The sequence below is a fragment of the Podarcis cretensis genome (assembly GCF_951804945.1).
Source record: "Podarcis cretensis genome assembly, chromosome: 5".
Lineage (NCBI taxonomy): Eukaryota > Metazoa > Chordata > Lepidosauria > Squamata > Lacertidae > Podarcis > Podarcis cretensis.
In genome coordinates this window covers 98,245,268-98,265,145 of record NC_137174.1, presented here as the reverse complement: position 1 = coordinate 98,265,145, position 19,878 = coordinate 98,245,268, and the positions used below count along the sequence as shown (strand labels likewise).

General features: G+C 50.7%; 1 long non-coding RNA gene across 1 annotated transcript; it reads left to right on the top strand.

The window, feature by feature from the left end:
• Positions 1 to 11,036: 11,036 nt before the first annotated feature.
• LOC307216791 lies at positions 11,037 to 12,590 on the top strand. The gene is made up of 2 exons (XR_013839318.1): positions 11,037 to 11,828; positions 12,144 to 12,590. It is a non-coding gene; the product is annotated as an uncharacterized lncRNA (long non-coding RNA).
• Positions 12,591 to 19,878: the final 7,288 nt, after the last annotated feature.

The window sequence follows — 19,878 nt, the reverse complement described above, 5'->3', positions numbered from 1 at the left end:
GAAGAGGGGTGTGATAGCAAGGCATGGGTCACGTGACTCACCCAAGGGTGCGTCCCGGAAGACGTGCACCCCCATTTTTATTTGGAAGAAGTTGGAAGGCATGGTTTAGCTAGGTGCTTTTGTAGCGTCCATAGAAACTGGTCTGCTGCACAAAAGGTGAAATTAGCATCCGTTGCTCTGCCTGGTTTTGCATGTGGCCCTCGGAAGCTTGTCCGGAAAGGAATTCGGCCCTCAGAGTTCTAGTTATTTGTTTAATTTTATTTTTTATTGACTTGGTATACCACACTCCTTTTCAGGGCTGTTCGCAATATAACAAGCTGAAAACACAAAATGCGTAATACAAACAAGAACAGAAAGCACAGAAAGTTTCTCCAAGCCTAGTCTTTGCTCTGACTGGCAGCTGCTCCCCAGGCCATCTTTTTCAGGCCTACCTGAAGATGCTGAGGATCAAAATTGGGCCCTTTGGATGAGGCAACAGCAGCTGGAATCCTGTACGTTCAGAAATGGGAAGAAGGAGAAGTTCCTGCCGAGGAGGAATGGCTTCGAAAGATAACAGGCTATGTGGAAATGGCGAAATTGACAGCAAAAATAAAGAGATAAAAGAGACGAATTGTTCATGAAAGAGTGGAGACCCTTTTCGGGGTATCTGAAAAACTGTTATAGCCAAATGAAAACGCGGGCAGGGTTGGAATTATGAGCAGCGGAATGAAAACAATGACAAGTCAAATGGAGGATAATTGTATTAGATTAAAGTATGTCATATAAAGCAGTACGTATAAGGTGGGAATAAAAACATCACGGAAGTAAGGGTGGGATGTCAAAAATTTACGAAAAACGTACATTGAAATATAAGTAAATTTGTAAAAACTGTGAAAATCAATTAAAAAAACGATGTTAAAAAAGAAGAAGAAGCAAACACCCGGGACCTTCTGCATTCAAAGCAGGTGTTCCTCTCGTGAGTTGGGGAGGGGGTGGTCTTTCCCTAGGTATTTTGGTCCGTGGGTCTGGGCCTTGGGGCAGCGGGATTTCTGCGGCCTGCAAGCCCAGCGGAAGGAGGGCCGTCCCTCTGGCTTAAGCCCCATTCTCCATCACTCAAGCCAGTCTGTCGCCATGGCAATGGTGACCGCAGAGAGACCCGGTCACCGTGGCAACCGATCCGGGATGACATCAAAAGCCAAGCTGCCACCCCCAAGGCAACCTCGGGAGCCCGAAAAGAAAAGGAAAGTTATCTGCGGGACTTTGGGTTCCTTTGTCTTTGTTTGTTTGTTTTGCCAGACCCCGGAGGCAAAGAGGCAGCTCAGGGCCTGCCTGCTAAGGTTTGCGATGGGGCCCAGTCGCCTTCCCGCCCCCCCCCCCCCGGACCAAATTTCCTGGGATTACGCTTGGCCAGCGGGGAGCCAGAAATCCCCTCCTGGGCCCTGCAAGACAGGAGAGGCAGGGTCCCCAACTCACCCCACAAAGAGCATCTCCTACACCTCAATTGCAAGCGGAATCACAGGGGCAGTTTGCTGTTGGATTTAGCACTGCATGGGTTAAAATTGCATCATGAGCTCAGCATTGAAACTGAACCGTCCGCACATCATTCCGCAGGATTGGTTCCTGGAGGGGAAATTTTGCAGTCCAGAGCAACAAAAGCAGGACTAGAAACAAATCCGAGACATTTGTGGTGTATACAGGATTTCAGGAGGAAGTTACTGGGTGGGTGGGGTGCTTTGCACCGATCAGAAGTATCAGTAGACCCACCCTGCAACTTTTGCTGGTGCAAACATTATTCGAAGAACCACAGAACTGTAGAATTGTAGGGATGGAATCCTCCTGCCAACCTAGCAGTTCGAAAGCACACCAGTGCAAGTAGATAAATAGGTACCTCTCCGGCGGGAAGGTAAACGGCGTTTCCATGCATTGCTCTGGTTTGCCAGAAGCGGCTTAGTCATGCTGGCCACATGACCCGGAAGCTGTACGCCGGCTCCCTCGGCCAATAAAGCGAGATGAGCGCCGCAACCCCAGAGTTGGCCACGACTGGACCTAATGGTCAGGTGTCCCTTTACCTTTAGTGATGGAATCACAGCTAAATAATCCCAAACAGGTGAACCTCTGTTCAGAAATCTCCAATAAAGGACAGTCCGCTATCAAACAGCAATGACCATCAGAAGGTTTTCCCAAATGTTTAGTCGGAATCTCCTTTCTTGTAACTTGAAGCTATGGGTTCGAGTCCTCTGCCCGACCGGGAGGCAGAGTGAGGTGAGTGCCTCAGGCGACAGGTGCTGAGGGACAGGGCCTGGCATGCACCCTCTGACCTGACCTGCCGCTCTCTGGCACAGAAGAGGATGCTGCCCCGTTGCCAGACCCAACAGCCGGACTGAGTCCCCTTTGCACACGGAAAGAGGGGCAGAGCCATCTTGCCCTTTGCCTCAGGCGGCAAAATGTGCTTTGAGGTCCCCCACACCCTCTTCAAGCACAGCAATAGCCCAACTTTTCCACGCAGAGGTAAACCGTGGCTTGCTGCTACACCTGACCCGGGAAACCGTGGTTTGTTGTGCTCGGCCTGCAAACTGGGACCAAGCCCCAGTGGGCACCCTGGCATTGCAGGGCTGGCACAGAGAGGGCTTTGCCTGGCCGGGATGGTGCAGGGGGGGTCCTCGCGTCCCGCTGCCCCTTGTTATTTATTGCCACTGGCTGGTGAGCTTCCACCGCGACAGCTTGAGCCAAGCCAGGCCTGGTGCTTGCCCGCCAGCTGCCGGCCTCGGCCGTCCTGCCAACCCATGGCACGGCGCTCCCCTCTGGCTTTGTTCAGGCAACAATGGTGCCATCTGTGCGCGCCTGGGGGGGGGGTGAGGCAGGAGGAACTGAGGCCGGGCAACAAAAGGGCTGCGGTTTCCACAGCTGACAGGCCTCCTTTTCACCTGCCAGCTCCCTCCTTTGTGAGCAGGGAGAAGAAATCGCACTCTGCGGCTGCACAGCTCCCCACAAAAGTGATTAACAGCTTGGGGGGGGAGCAGAGCTGGCTTGCAAGGGGTTAATGGGGGCGAGGCGGCCTTGTCTGCAGTTGCTAGGTTAAGTAGCCCGACCTTGCCCAATGGGAGCCTGTCCTGGTGACATCATGCTCACACAGCTGGGCTTTCCATTGGCTGGGCATGCCGTCCTTTCAGAGAGCCTCCAGCAAAGTGGAGAGGGGAGGGGGGCTCTGCCGCCTCTGCCTCCCCCTGAGTTTTAAACTGCAAACAAGGAATGACATCAAGGCTGGTTTAAATCAGCCAGGAGAGGAGAGGGAATCAGGCTCCAGTTCTGCAAAACATGCAAACTGGTGAAAACAGCTGGCAGCCTGGGAGTGAAACCTCTGCAGCCCATTGAGCTTTTGTGGGGGCTTCGATACAAAACGAAAGCCTTTTTCGTTCCCCATGCGGGTGCCACGGAGTTAAGCAAAATGATCATTATCTGGAGGCTGCAGTTGCTTATGAACCCAGTGATCAGAGTAAGATTTAACAACAACAACAACAACAACATTTTATTTATACCCTGCCCTTCCCAGCCAGAGCCAGGCTCAGGGCAGCTAACAATAAAATCACAGTAAAAACATAATAGGGGGGAAAGAGAGGGGAAAGGGGGGGAAAACCAATTTAAAATACAGATTAAAATGCAATTTAAAATGCAGCCTCATTTTAATAGTAGCCCATAGATCAAGACCATAAGGGGAGGGAAACATAAGGGTCAGACTGAGTCCAAACCAAAGGCCAGGCGGAACAGCTCTGTCTTGCAGGCCCTGCGGAAAGATGTCAAGTCCTGCAGGGCCCTAGTCTCTTGTGACAGAGCGTTCCACCAAGTCGGGGCCAGTACTGAAAAGGCCCTGGCCCTAGTTGAGACCAATCTAACCACCTTGCAACCTGGGACCTCCAAAATTTAGACCTAGGCATGGGATCTTAGGGGAGGAGTGGTACCTCTGGTGGGGGACATGTCATGCTCCTTCTGGGGTAGTTTGTCCTCCTTTGGTCCCCCACCCTACACTCGGCTCTCACCTGTGGCTCCTGGAAGCTGTCCGCATGAGACAGTGGCTACATCGCCGGGAAACGGCTTTGACTAGCCAGCTAAACCAGGTGAGAGAAGCCTATAGGTCTCAGAGCCAAGTTAGGGGCTTCGCTTCCCCTGCATGCAAAAACAGGCTCTAGAGGATTGAGTGCAAGAATGGGTCCAATGGTCAGGGAGGTTTCTGCCCATGCTGTAGAGGGGGCAGATGGGGCTTGCCTACCTGCAAAGAGAGCCCTTCAAGAAGAAAGGAATCTCTGGTCCTAAACCTCTGATCCTTTGCAGGATATCTTCTTCTTCTTTGGCAATCACTCGTAGCCAAGTAAGAACTTCCAAAACAGAGTTTTAGCAGTGAGTCCGTAAGTGACTGTGGAGGCCAATTCTGGATCCACACGTCCTTCCGCAGTGGGGACATAGGTTTCTGGGCGGGAGTTGATCACGGTGTGGATTTGCCAAGCGTGCCTTCCTCTTAGCACGTTTCTCCCTTGCGTCCTGAGTTCGAGTGTCTTCAAAGCCCATGACTCCTTTGGTAAAGGCTGTTCTCCAATTGGAGCGCTCGCAGGCCAGTGTTTCCCAGTTGTCGGATATATTCAAGGAAAGAAAAGGCTGGGGAGTTAATCCTACACAAATCCAGAGCGGAGTCCCTAAGGCGGTTGGATGGTGTCTTGTATGCCTCCCTCCGGCAACACCTGCAGCCAAGCGGGGGCCAAATGTCTTGTTCTGCTTTCCTTTGGACCACATCAGGGAGGCGCGGGGGGGGGGGGTCCTGCCGTCTGGGCGGCCCAGGACCTACAGACACACTGCCCAGGCTTGCATCCCAGGGAGGTCACTTTGGGGCTACTAACACAGCAGCTGGACTTCACCCCTGGAACTCCATTGTCTCTCGAGACAGACAAATGCCAACCACAACAGTGCAAGTATGCCCAGGGTCAGCTGTGCCAAGAATTTTCCAGAACACAGGAAGCTGCCTTCTGCTGAGTCAGACGATTGCAACATCTACCTCAGTGTTGTCCACAAGGATAATAATAATAATAATAATAATTTATTTATAGCCCACCAATCTAGCTGGGTTTCCCTAGCCAGTCTGGGTGGCTTCCAACAAAATATTAAAATACAGTAATGCATCAAACATTAAAAGCTTCCCTAAACAGGGCTGCCTTCAGATGTCTCCTAAAAGTCTGGTAGTTGTTATTCTCTTTGACATCTGGTGGAAGGGCGTTCCACAGGGCGGGTGCCACCACTGAGAAGGCCCTCTGCCTGGTTCCCTGTAATCTGGCTTCTTGTAGTGAGGGAACCACCAGAAGGCTCTCGGCGCTGGACCTCAGTGTCTGGGCTGGACGATGGGGGTGGAGACGCTCCTTCAGATATACTGGACCGAGGCCATTTATGGCTTTAAAGGTCACTTTGAATTGTGCTTGGAAACGTACTGGAAGCATTTCTGAAAAGGAAGCTCTTCCAGCCCTACCTGCTATCAGGATTTGAACCCAGGACATTCCAGCTGCAGGGCAGTTGCTCTCCCACTAAGTAATGGCCAACCGTTACTGGGCAATGTAGTGTTTCTCCATGAGATGGAAAGCGAAGGTGTGTGCTCTTTGGCCGGTCGAGACCTAAATATTCATAATTTGGAACTGAGCAGAATACCGAACCAACCTTGTTGGAGACAGTAAAATAGGAACATGATCTCCTGTTGGCATTTGCACCCAGATGCATATGCATTTGTCAGAATGCCTGTACAGTCCAAAGGAGCCTAGAGTGCCCAGACATTGGCAGACTACAACTCCCATCACCCTTGACTTTTGGCTATGCCGGAAGGGGACAATGGGAGTTGTAGTCTGCCAATGGCTTCTTGGGAGAAAAGCAATGACAAACCTAGACAGCATCTTAAAAAGCAGAGACATCACCTTGCCAACAAAGGTCCGTATAGTTAAAGCTATGGTTTTCCCAGTAGTGATGTATGGAAGTGAGAGCTGGACCATAAAGAAGGCTGATCACCAAAGAATTGGTGCTTTTGAATTCTGGTGCTGGAGGAGACTTGAGAGTCCCATGGACTGCAAGAAGATCAAACCTCTCCATTCTGAAGGAAATCAGCCCTGAGTGCTCACTGGAAGGACAGATCCTGAAGCTGAGGCTCCAATACTCTGGCCACCTCATGAGAAGAGAAGACTCCTTGGAAAAGACCATGATGTTGGGAAAGATGGAGGGCACAAGGAGAAGGGGACGACAGAGGACGAGATGGTGGGACAATGTTCTCGAAGCTACCAGCATGAGTTTGACCAAACTGTGGGAGACAGTGGAATACAGGAGTGCCTGGCATGCTCTGGTCCAGGGGGTCATGAAGAGGCGGACACGACTAAATGACTAAACAAGAACAACAGTCCGCCAACTTCTGGGGGCCCAAAGGTGAAGGACTCTCGTCCAAGACAGAGGAGGCCAATCTGTGGCGCTCGGGCAAACATCATGCGAGGGAGCGATGGAAAGAGGAAGGGGAAAATGTGGCCCTAAGCTCAGAGCTCTGGCAAGAGAGATGGCTGCTTTCTTGTCAAACAAGGGGGGAGAGGTGGGGAGGGCTGATATAAATAGAGAGAGAGAAATGGGGTGTCACAAATGCGGAAGAGGGGTGCCTGCGCCCACCTTTGGCTCTGGGTTCGCCCATCGCAGGCAGCAGGCAGCCCTGACAGTTTTCCTGCAAGGGGAAGGTGGGGCATCTCGGCCCAAGAGACAAATGCGGCCCTCCAGACCTCTCAGCCTGGCCCTTCCGACTCTCACCAGGCGAAAACCCTCACCAGCTCTGCACGCCCTGTATTTTTGCCCATGAGGGAAAGTGGCCCTCAGATGAAAAAGAATGGCTTCTTCTCATCACCCCCCCAAAAAAAAATATTGCTCCCCACCCTGTGAATTCGTTAGATTTAAATCTGTCTTCAGAAACAAGGCACCCGGGTCTAGATTAGCTGGGGTTAATGGGAGTTGTAGTCCAAAGCATCTGCAGGAGGGCACCAGGTTGGCAAACGGTGGCCTAAATGATGGTCAGTAAAGGGCTATGGTTGCTAAGCAACCGCCGGCAATGGGTGGATAAGTGTCATTCTGCGCTTGAGTCACTAGGTGGCGCTGGACTTGGCTGCATGTGCGTGGAATCTGGGAACGATTAACCCAAAGCAGGTAAAACGAGAAACCACTTCAGGGGAACACCGACCAAAACTGGTTCAGATTTGTATTAAATCTGCATATGCTAATTTATATGGGTAGAAAGAATTGCTGTGATTTAAACGGAAGTGCAAGGCATTGTGGGGAAGACCAGGGGATCTGTGTGTGACTGCTAGGTCTGTTTCATGGTGGGTGGGCAATGACAGGGTTCCCCTACTTAGGACTTCTTAACGATGATAATTTTTTAATTTAAGCTGAATTGGGGCCCCGCAACCCCATCTAATCGAGGACACCTTGAAGCAGAGGACTGTGCTCTGTAAAATAGGACACTTGTCTGCATGCTGCCTAGTGCAGAGAATGACGGTAGCCTGTTCTTCTGCTTCCCAGAATTGTAGAATTGGAGGGTCATCTAGTCCAACCCCTTGCAATGAAGTTACAGCTACAAAAATCTCTGACACATGTCTAGTCAGAATCTCCTTTCTTGTAACTTGAAGCCCTGGGTTCGAGTCCTACCCTCCAGAGAGAAAACAAGCTTGCTTCATCATCTGTGTGACGGCCCTTGAGATATCTGAAGATGACTAGCATATCTCCTGTGTGGGACGCAGGTGGCGCTGTGGGTTAAAGCCTCAGCGCCTAGGGCTTGCTGATCGAAAGGTCGGCGGTTCGAATCCCTGCGGCGGGGTGCGCTCCCGCTGCTCGGTCCCAGCGCCTGCCAACCTAGCAGTTCGAAAGCACCTCCGGGTGCAAGTAGATAAATAGGGACCGCTTACCAGCGGGAAGGTAAACGGCGTTTCCGTGTGCGGCTCTGGCTCTGGCTCTGGCTCTGGCTCTGGCCAGAGCAGCGATGTCACGCTGGCCACGTGACCCGGAAGTGTCTCCGGACAGCGCTGGCCCCTGGCCTCTTAAGTGAGATGGGCGCACAACCTCAGAGTCTGCCAAGACTGGCCCGTACGGGCAGGGGTACCTTTACCTTTTTAGCATATCTCCTAGGGACACGGGTAGCGCTGTGGGTTAAACCACAGAGCCTAGGGCTTGCCGATCGGAAGGTCGGCGGTTCGAATCCCCTCGATGGGGTGAGCTCCCGTTGTTCAGTCCCAGCTCCTGCCAACCTAGCAGTTCGAAAGCATGTCAAAGTGCAAGTAGATAAATAGGTACCGCTCCGGCGGGAAGGTAAACGGTGTTTCCGTGCACTGCTCTGGTTTTGCCAGAAGCGGCTTAGTCATGCTGGCCACATGACCCGGAAGCTGGACGCCGGCTCCCTCGGCCAGTAAAGTGAGATGACCAGAAAAAACTGTCTGCAGACAAATGCCAGCTCCCTCAGCCAGTAAAGCGGGATGAGTGCCGCAACCCCAGAGTTGTCCGCAACTGGACTTACGGTCAGGGGTCCTTTACCTTTACCTTTTATTATATCTCCTCAGTCTCCTCTTCTCCAGGCTAAACATACCCAACTCCTTCAACCGTTCCTCATCAGGCTTGGTTTCCAGACCCTTCATCATTTTGGTCACCCTCCTCTGCTTGTCCATCTGCGCCTTGTCCATCTGCTTCTTCCACTGGGGTGCCCAGAACTGGACTCAGGACTCCGAGCGGGGTCAGACCAAGGCAGAATTGAGCAGGAATATAACTTCCCTTGATCTGGACCCTTGTTCCGGCACTTAATCTTGTAGATATGGTGTAAAATCCTCCTCCTGTCCATCAAACACATGAAGTCCCTGATACTGAGAGCATTGGTCCATCAGTAGTCATGAGCGTTTTGGCAGGAGTGGTCTGAAAAGCAGAGAGGGAAATGGGGAATTGCTGGAATTGGGTTCTAGATATCAGAAATGAAACTCAGCCTCCTACGAAAGCGAGCAAATGAGAAGCTTGGATAACATATTAATTCATTTGACTTTTGCTTTGATGCAACCTTATCTAACCTCCCCACAAACAAAGCAAGTCCACAAACAGGTAATCTGGAACCCACCCAAGGGGCGATCTGTTGGCTGTAGGAACGATCAGCCGGGTCTCCTCAGAAGATCTGGCTTCAGTCTAAACCAGGTGGTTTGGTTACTTAAAAGGTAAAGGTAAAGGGACCCCTGACCATTAGGTCCAGTCGTGACCGACTCTGGGGTTGCGGCGCTCATCTCGCTTTACTGGACGAGGCAGCCGGCGTCCAGCTTCCGGGTCATGTGGCCAGCATGACTAAGCCGCTTCTAGTGAATCAGAGCAGCGCACGGAAACGCCGTTTACTTTCCCGCCGGAGCGGTACCTATTTATCTACTTGCACTTTGACGTGCTTTCGAACTGCTAGGTTGGCAGGAGCAGGGACTGAGCAACAGGCGCTCAACCCGTCATGGGGATTCGAACTGCCAACCTTCTGATCGGCAAGTCCTAGGCTCTGTGGGTTAACCCACAGCGCCACCCACGTCCCGCGTTGGTTACTTAGAATCATAGAACTGTCAAATTGGAAGGGACCCATCCCAACCCCTTACAATGCAGGAATCTTTTGCCCAAAGTGGGTCTCGAACCCACAGCCCTGAGTCTCCCGTTCCTCTGGCTAAACTTTAAATATCAACCTTGAAACTCTGATCCTGGCTGACCGGTTGCCCTGAACAGTTAGTGGCTGTCAACAGGCAGCTCCTAGCCAGACAAACAAGCTACATTTGTGCCTTCCCCACAATTGTGCCCCATCTATTTGAATTACAACTATTATTTCTGAATTTGAATCTGTGCATATGAACCATCATCTCCAACTTTAACGTAGATATGTACATAACCTGTTCAAAAATTGTGCGCATTTTAAAATCTTTTTTTAAAAATCATGCTTTTATTCATTTTTTGGCAATGCCCACTTTATCTAGAGATCACTTTCCAAAACACACACACAGAGGACCCAGGCAACCAGGTGACAGCACCAATTTTAAGGGTTTTCATAGGCAGCTGTGATAGTGAAATGGGCTTAGATTCATTCGAGCAAATGCACCCAGTGGATTTGTTGTTTGGTGGAAGAAGTAGATCCATCAGCTTGCAGAGTTGGGCCTCCGGCAAGTCTCGCTCAGCCTGGGATCCCTGATCTGTGAAATGGTGATGGGTGATCGCCATTTAGGCTGATCCATTAGGACTCCTTCAGTTTGGTTTGGTTCCTTTCACTAGTAGTCCATGGGTTAGTTTAAGCACTAAGATCAGCCTTATTAAATACGAACCCCGGAATTTGGCCAATGTTGGGTTTGAGAGGGGATACCTGGGCCCCCTGGTTTAATAATAATAATAATAATAATAATAAATTTTTATTTATACTCCGCCCTTCCCAGTTCAAAAACCGGGCTCAGGGCGGCTAACAACAAATTTAAAACACTTAATTGTAAAAGCAGCGTAAAATACAGTATAAAAACATGAATAACAATAAAAATCAAAAATCCATTTAGGGGAAATGAGCATGAGATAATCCCCAGGGCTAGCTGGCTGAACTGGTCCTACTTGGGCCAGTGAGGAGACCAGGGGAGAATTAGCTGTGGGGTCTCAGAGCGGGTAATCTTCATAAAAGGGAACGGGGAGGGAAGGAAGGGAAATAAAAGATCAGGCTGAATTCAAATTAAAGGCCAGGCGGAATAGCTCTGTCTTACAGGCCCTGCGGAAGGAGGTTAAATCCTGCAGGGCCCTGGTCTCCTGGGACAGAGCATTCCACCAGTTGGAGCCATCACTGAGAAGGCCCTGGCCCTGATGGAGGATAATCTGACCTCCTTAGGGCCCAGGACCTCTAAACTATGGTTATTCATGGTATATCAATTACATGGTATATCAGTTACTCAGCTGGGGGGTGGGTACAAAACAAGTGCAACACATTAGCATCTGTCTGGAGGGGATTCCAATTCTGGGGGTTCATTTATATTCCACCTCTTTCTCCAAGGAGCTTGAGTCGACTTACCTGATTCTCCGCCCAAGGTCACCCTGTGAGTTTCAGGGGGCTGAGTGGGGATTTGAACCCAGGTCCTAGTCCGACACTCTAACCACTGCGCCACACTGCCTCTCGAGGAAGTGCGCTTAGGATCGTAGCCAGACAGGGGTGCACTATACATTTCAAGCAGGGCATTGGGCTCCTTTGAATAGTCACAGCTTCCCCCTACCACCCCGGGGAACTCTAGTTTGCTAAGGATGCTGAGAGTTCAGACACCCCCTATTCCCCTCACAGAGCAACAGTTCCCAGAGTGGGGATTGGCAATCCCTCTCTCTCCCCATTCAGAGGCACCAAAACGACACGAAAAGCTCATTTCTCCTTGCCAAAAAATAAAACACCAAACCCCACTGGTTGCGCGAGAGTTGGGAAACGCAGCCCGTGTGATTTCCACATTGACCAGCAGATGGCGCTCCCGCTCCATTCATCGCAAGCCAACGGCGCAAGCCTTCGGTTGGAGCAGGATGCTTCAGCAGAGGGCGCCACCACCCACGGCCACCAGGGGGCGCCCAGTGCCATCATGCCCAGGTCTCCAGGGGAAGAGAGATGAATCATTTGCACCCGCTCGCTGCCTTCGTAGATGGGATATGACCAGCTTTTGATCTACTGGATAAAAGGATAGGCTTTGATCCATCCGGGAGAGCTGGGTTCGAATGTCGCCTCTGCCCGTGAGTCATGGTTTGGCTTGGGGACCAATGTGTGTTTACAGACAGATGTCAGCTTCCAAGTCTTCTTTAAAGTGAGTAATATTCTAGCCAGCATCTGTGCTGGAGTGGTAAATGATATTTTTAAAAATATATTTATAAACTTTTTTTAAAAAAGTATATTAAAAAACAACAACAGGCATTGGGGGGTTGGTTTATCTCGAAGGACGTCACAAGCGCTAACCAATAGGTTGCTCAATCTCATGGCCTATGTCTGGGAGTTTATGGGGTGCAGAGACACATTTTCCCAGCGATGGAACACAGAGACACAATAGATGTGGTTCTTTGGGGAATGACGTTCGGACCTCCCACAACGCATGAGTAAATGCTACATGTTTCTTTATGCGCAGGAAGAACCCTGCAGAGCTGCCAGCTTTTCGTTTGACAAAACACATTTGACACTGGTGCTTCTGAGCATATGCAGAGGGCGCCCGTCCCAAGGTGTTTTCCTTTTCAGAAGGAAAGTGCCGTTTAGACAGGGGCCAAGAAATAATGATCTGAGCCTGTGCAAAGTGGGAATCCTCTCTGGCCGGAGGTGGTCTTATAAAGGATGCATGACTAAACTTTGAACATGGACACATGTGTTGGATTTGTACTGGAGAGGCGTCTTTCAGATGCCCAATGTGGGGGAGGAATGATGCCCACTGGGTGACCTTGGGCAAAGGCACCCTTTATTACCCGAACCTAGGGTTGCCATATTTCAAAAAGTAAAAAAAACCAGGACACCCCAAAAATCTGGACATGGTTCTGAATGCGAAAGACGACCAGCTCCTTGGAGAAACATAAATAAGAGAAGCGGCTTTGTTGTGGCATCTGGTTGGCAGCTGAAGAAACCAATAATCTGGAAAGAGGCATTTGGGGGGGTTGGATATGGATTAGGGGGGAAGGCCGCAAGATACCCCAGAGGTGCAGAATGAAGGGGACCAGGGCAAAGGGGCTAGATTTATGGCAGCCAACAAAGCCCCCTGGGCCTTCCTGCTAAATGGCTTTGCCCCCCCATCCCTCCTCCAGATTTAAAGTGCATCTGTGTCCTTTGAATCTGGGGTGAAAGCCGAGGTGGTAAAAAGTCACCAGCTGGGCCGTAAAACGCCCCACAAAAGCAACTTTTGTTTTCCAGCCGGAGCTCTCTGGGGGCGGCACAAAGGAGCGAGGGGGCAGCCCCCCAGCACTGATCCTCCCCCCTTCCCCCCAAGGGGGCCTGCTCTCCACGGGAGGAGGAGTGGAGTGGGAGGGGGGAGCTGCTGCAAAGACTCTTTGCTTCAAGGTTTGAACACTGCAACGGAGCAAGGCATTTAACAGTGCCTCTGAGCATATGCAGAGTGCTCTCCCCTCTAACCCTCCCTCCAAGGAGTGCATGTAGCCTGTTCCCACACAGAGTTTGGAATTTATGCAAAAGGAGGTTTGTTTAAAAAACAACAACAACGCAATGCATTTTAACATATGCATGTTTATTACTTTTTAAGAATCCCAGAGTGGGAAGCCAATAAGACAGCCAAGCCAAGGAAAATATAAAACCATAACTGTAAACACAGCAGTGTTCAGAGGTTGTTTACATCATCTTCTTGACCCTCGGTGTTAGGAAATAAATAGGGAGCCCTGGGTTGGGGTTTACATCAGATCAAAAGCCGTCGGTATCGACAACACAAATAATCGGTTTTGGAAAAGGAAACATGTCAGGATTAGGCAGAAGGAGAATCGCACGTTGAGTCAGTGGAGGTTTGCAAAACACATAAAAGTTGTAAATAGAAACCATAGTGCAAAACATTCGGGGGCGCCGGGTTGGGGAATGCTGCTTCGGTGGTCCTGGAAGGCGGTCTCTCCCTCTCTGCCCCTCTCTTCCATCCCTGCAGACAAGAGGCCTCTCCCCCTTTGCTCCTTCGAAGGCCTGCACGTTTTAGGGACTCCCCTCCAGGCCCCGCCCACTGCCGTCCTTGTCTCCGCCCCTTCTCCTCTACCAGGACCTTTTATGGCAATCCTTGGCCGGTTCCCGCTTGGGAAAACCCCTTCCCTGCCCCTCTTGCTTGGAGAGAGCACCCAAAGATCAGGCCTGCAGGGTGCAATGCCATGCAGGTGGGGAGGGGAATATGGGTGGGAATACCCACTGGCCCATAGAGCCTACACTGGCTGGCAGCAGCGTTCTAGGGCGGGAAGGCTGGGGATTGAACCTGAAAGCTTCTGCAGCAAATTGCAGTATGATTGCAATGCTAAATGAACATCCTGTTTGACAAATAAATGGCGTCTGGGTTTCATTGGCTGTCCAGAATGAATGCACAGGGTTTTTGGGCATTGCACCCCAATCATAGCTGTCAACTTACAGATTTGAAAATAAGGGACCAGCAGCCTCGAAAATAAGGAATCAGCAGCCAAAATAAGGGATTTTGGCTTAGCTTATACAGAAATCCGGCACTGATGGAGCCAGGCTGCTTCGGCTGCCACTGACTGTGTTTTGCAAGGGGTTGGACTAGATGATCCTAAGGGCCTACAACTCCCACCAAAGAAGAGTGGCAGACAAAACTGATGAACAACGTCGAGATGGCAAAGCTTACCGGCAGAATTAGAAACCAGGAAGGGGACCTCTTTAATAAAGAATGGGGAAAGTTTATAATTTAGTTGAAAAGCTATTGGAAAGAGTTACGTACATTGGTAGGATTGACGGAAAACCTTGTAGTAAAAATTTGAACTATGGATGGACAAATGATTTATAAAAATAGAGTTATGAAAGGGATGCAGAGGGGGAAATCACTACATTAAGATGCTGCACTGGTTGGAGGGGATGCTAAGCAGCACGCCGGGGCTGCCGTCGTCCTGGTCGCAAGGAGTTCCATCGGCACTTCCCCGCCCGAGAGAGAGGGAGGGAGGGAGACTCTCGCCCACACCGCCTGCGAGCCCGGCATGAGATGGTTGCGGCGCTGCCGCGGCCACTGAAGCGCCGCCCTTCTGCGTCCTTCCCCATCCCCTCCTCTTCCTTCTCTCTCAGGCCGCCTCCGCCGCCGCCTCCGGCTTCCCCTGGCAGCACGGCAGAAGTCTCGCAAGAGAGGGGCTGCCTGCCCGCCCACCCGTCTCCTCACGATGCGCCCCTGAGCGGGGAAGGGGAGAGGCGGAGAGGCGGCAGCTTGTGTGCATGCTCTCTCGCATCAGAGGACCCCGAGCCGCTGCTTCCCTCCCGAGCCGGGCGAGCATGAAACCCGGGAAATTTAAGGGACATCATCAATAAGGGACAGCAGCGGTAAAAGGCGCTGGGATAAGGGACTTTCCCGCCAAATAAGGGACAGTTGACAGCTATGACCCCAATATTTCCCCAACGCTGCCTTATCCGGGGTCAGGTCGTTGCTGCAATTAGCTCAAGTTATCTCTGGGGTTTCAGGCTGGATTTCAGCCTCACCTGGAAAGGCTGAGGCTCAAACTTGTCTTCTCCCACATGCTGCTTTTGGGCACAAAATGGCAGCACTCACTACCCAGAGGGCAATCATAGAACCACAGAATTGTAGCGTTGGAAGGGACACCAAGGGTCATCTAGCCCAACCCCAAAACCCAGAGGTTTGCAGAAGTGCAAAAGAAAGCATGCCCCGTGGCCCCAGGATGCCGCCTGACCCTCGCAGGGGCGGAGAGAGGGGCGGGGAAATGGAACAGAGCCTACAGAAAGATGTCTGGTTCCGTGCTGCAATTCTCTGTTGCAGTTCTAGCTGGCTCACTCTCGCACTGCCTTCAGAATCTCCAAGCTTCCCGGCCGGGGCGCTGCATCAATGTTGCCCCTTCACCGATTCAAAGGTTGCTGGGTTCCCTGAAGCAGATGCCAGGAGCCTCCAGAAACGCCATTGCAGAGACACCCCCTGCGCCCCCAATAAGGCTGATTCAGCACGCATCTTTGCCTAAGGTAGTTTATTTTAAAGTCCTAGATATATAATGAATGTTCATAAATGTACCAACCAAGCACGTACATAGATCAGCACAGGAAGACCAACCTGAAACCATTTTTGACTCACAAACTGACCAAATGTTTTCTCTGCAAGGTCAAAGGAAAATGGAAAAGCCTCCCCATTGTCTTTTCCTTCACAAATCCTGTCTTAAGGGTATGTCTGTGTTTGAACAGGGTGAGCCTGTGACGTAGCTCAAGAACTAAGTATTTATCATTACAAAAGACTGGCCAGGCTCCCCAGGGTATCCAATCAAGTGAGCATTACCAGGTCACCTGCCAGACAGGAGATAAACAACGCACTCAGATTTCTGCTGTAGACCGCCTTTTCTGTGATGTAGGTATGATGTATCTGGGAGGTGGTCTTGGGTTACACCCCTTCTGTGATGTATGTATGATGTATGGAGGGGTGGTCTCAAGCTCCAGGGCAGTGAATTTAAAATGTCTATATAAGGGCAGGCACACCTTTGTTCTGGGTCCTCCTCTTTTCCTGCGCGTGTGAGGGGAGCACCCTGTTGCAACAGATCAATTATTATCAGGCTTACTAGCTGCTTTGCTTCTCAATATTCTCTGGTTGGCCTCTGTTATTTTTCTCTGACCGATGGAGAACCTGCAAAGGACTCTACAAGGGCTCTTGTGACCCCCATAAGGGAATAAGGGCAGATTTCCATTTATTACATGGGCACCTCGTTGGCCATTGCGGGACCAGGAGATGGGGCCATTGGCCGGATCCAGCCGCCTCTCTTATGTTCTCAGGTTCTTCCCTATAGCGGCTGGGAGGCAAATCAGAGCACTTAGTGTGACACATAAATTGAAAGCTTGACCCTTGTGTTGTGTTAAACCTGCGTCTCTATACACACAACCCCCCTCCCTCTCTGCCCAGCTCTGGTAAGCAGCATGACAGCTGAGGTCAACAGACCGTCAGAGGTGTCCGACCCCTGCCTTGCAGTGGGGCTGGAGTAGATGAGCTTGGGGGGGGGGGTTCCAACTCTCCAATTTTTAGGATTTGGAATGAATCAATCTTGGACTCCCCTTGCATTTTAAAATTTATTTAATCATTTTTTTCGATACAAAACAACCACCGCAAAAGACACTACAACAAAAACCATAATAACAACAACAATTTGACAATTCAGATTTAAATGCACTGATATACCTATGAATGCAGCTTTTTAACAATATTTCCCCACCTCTCTCTCCTCCACCCACTTCCCCCCACTATCCGCCTTATGACTTAAATATTCATTCCAGATTTCTTCATATTTATCCATTGTTAATTTGCGTTGACGTGCAAGTCGTTCATATGTAGCTAATATGTTGGACACCCCTTGCTTATTCATTTAGTTTTATTCACTGCCTTCCGCAGGCGTATGTATCAAGACGATGTGTATAAAAATGACTACAAATAGCACCAAAAACCAGGAACGGTGGGCTTAAAACAGAATAAAACACCCAAGGCAGTGGGAAAGCTTTTTGGGACAAAGAGGTCTTTTCAGGGATGCCATTCTGCAAAACTGCGGCAGCTCTGAGTTCCCGCAGACAGAGTTTCTGATAGTTTAGGGACATCCGAGGGAAACTCCTGCAGAACAGAGCGACCCACTTTTAAGGAATGAGGAACGGCCTGCTCCTTTCTGGGGAATCCCTGGATTTCCAATCAGGGCGTGTCTTGCTCCGGGTTTAACTCCAAAGCCACGCCATAAATGGGACGGTTCTAGAGATCTCTCCCGGGACGACGTGTCTCAAGCCCCGTCAGCTGCACACGCAGGACAAAAGCGTGTGACGGGGAACACGCAGCCGCTCTCTCTCTCTCGGCGGGGAAGGAGCCATTTGCACAAGGCGGATTAAGGACTGGAAAGCACCAGCAATTACTTTGCAGTGTATAAATAGACGCAAGCTTATGCCTCGGTGTATTACGGAGGCTGCGCTTTGCCAAAGGCCCCCGCCCAAAGAACTGTCCAGATGCCACACACCCGAGGTCTTCAAGCGCCTGGGCACAGCTGTCACCAGAGCAGCTCTTGACGCAAGAAGCTGGGTCCAGCCAAGGGCTTCTATACTTCAGCATCTAGGATTCCAGGGTTGGGACCGCCAGGGGCCATCTAGTCCAACCCCCAGAAACGCAGCAATCACAGCTAAGGAATCCCTGGCAGATATGATAGGATAGGTAAAGGGTCCCCTGATCATTAGGTCCAGTCGTGGACGACTCTGGGGTTGCGGTGCTCATCTCGTTTTATTGGCCGCTTCTGACTAAGCCGCTTCTGGCGAACCAGAGCAGCGCACGGAAATGCCATTTACCTTCCTGCCGGAGTGGTACCTATTTATCTACTTGCACTTTGATGTGCTTTCAAACTGCTAGGTTGGCAGGAGCAGGGACTGAACAATGGGAGATCACCCCGTTTCGGGGATTCGAACCGCCAACCTTCTGATCGGCAAGCCCTAGGCTCTGTGGTTTAGACCACAGCGCCACCCTTGTCCCTTTATGATAGGATAGCCACCTTCAAATATCTGAAGTCGGCTGCCCCATGGGAACAAGCTTGTCTTCCTGCTCTGGAGGGTAGGACTCGAACCCATGGCTTCAAGTCACAAGAAAGGAGATTCCAACTCAACATCAGGAAGGACTTTTTGTAAAAGGAAGAGCTGTTTGGAAGTGGAATGGTCTCCCTCGGACGGTGGTGGACACTCCTTCCTTGGAGGTTTTTAAGCAGAGTTTTGCTGGCCATCTGTCATGGATGCTTCAGCTGAGATTCCTGCACTGCAGCGGATTGGACTAGATGGCCTTTGGGGTCCCCTACAACTCTTATGATTTTATGGCAGAGGGCCCTCCAACCTTTGTATTAGAAACCTCCAAGGAAGGAGAGTCCAGCATCTTCTGAAGGAGTCCACTGACAAACAACTCTTGGTTCAGAAAGTTCTTCCTTATTCGAAACCCAACTAAAACAATTTAATTCAATCAATTCAGTGCACCTGATTAACATGATCCATTTCTACCCATTTTTCAAAGTCTGGAGTCATTTGCACCTATTGCCCCCCTGCTGCCCTCTTGCTTCTTAAGAGCCCCCCAAGTAACCCCCCCCCCAAGAAGTGGTACCACTGGACAGTGGCGTAGCGTGGGTTGTCAGCACCCGGGCAAGGCAAGTAATTTGCGCCCCCTAACCCATGGATTTTAGCACTCAAGTGCGAGTGCGCCCCCCCCAGATGTTGCGCCCGGTGCCGCCGGCCCCCCTGCACCCCCCACGCTACGCCACTGCCACTGGAGCAGATGTTTAGGACTGCCTTGAAGAGGGTTGGAATGGATGACCCCCAGGGTCCCTTCCAACCCTACAGTTCTGTGATTCTGTTACTGCACTGTGAGGGGGTAGACCCACCTCCCGTCTCCCCAGGAATCCTGGGGCTTGTAGTTTTGGGAGGGGGGGCTTCTCAGCCCCTTCTCCAAACCAAAGAGCCCATAAGTAAACCAACGGTGAGTCAACGTAGGGTAAAACCAACACAAGTTTTGCGTTTGTGTGTCGGATATTTCCAAAGCCGCTGCTCATCGACTTGGGATCCAAGATGGAGAACAATTCTTGAAAGCCACAAATAAGTTCTAAGGCCACATTCCCCCGCAAGCAAGCTGGGCGGGGGGCAGCCCTCCTCTAATGGGTCACGCTGCCTGTTTCACGTCAAGCAGGGAACCATGAGAAGGGAAACACAAAGTAGGTCAAACGACAGCATTTGCTGGACAGGATGGGGGGGGGGGCTGAGGCAGGAGAGGGCAAGTTTTCCAAGAGGGGCAGAACGTTCTGCGAAAAGCTCAGATTGCATCTTTGGTCCAGCAGGAAGGGCAATCGGGTCAGCTGCCTTTTGCCGGCAAGCCAGTAAACTCCAAATTCTGCCAAACCTTGGGTATATTTTAAGAGGGGGAAATTATTATATTTTAAAAGGGGAGGAAGCTGAGATTAAAAAAAGAGGGAGACAGCAAACACAGACTGCAGCCTGTTTGCCATGAAGATCTGCAACCAAGGAATTCAAGAAGCCGCAGTGATAACCGTGTCAGCTGTATAATAATAATAATAATAATAATAATAATAATAATAATTTATTTGCACCTTGTCCACCTGACTGGGTTGCCCCAGCCATTCTGGGCAGCTTCCAACATATAAAAATATATACTGTATATAAAACATAATAAAACATTA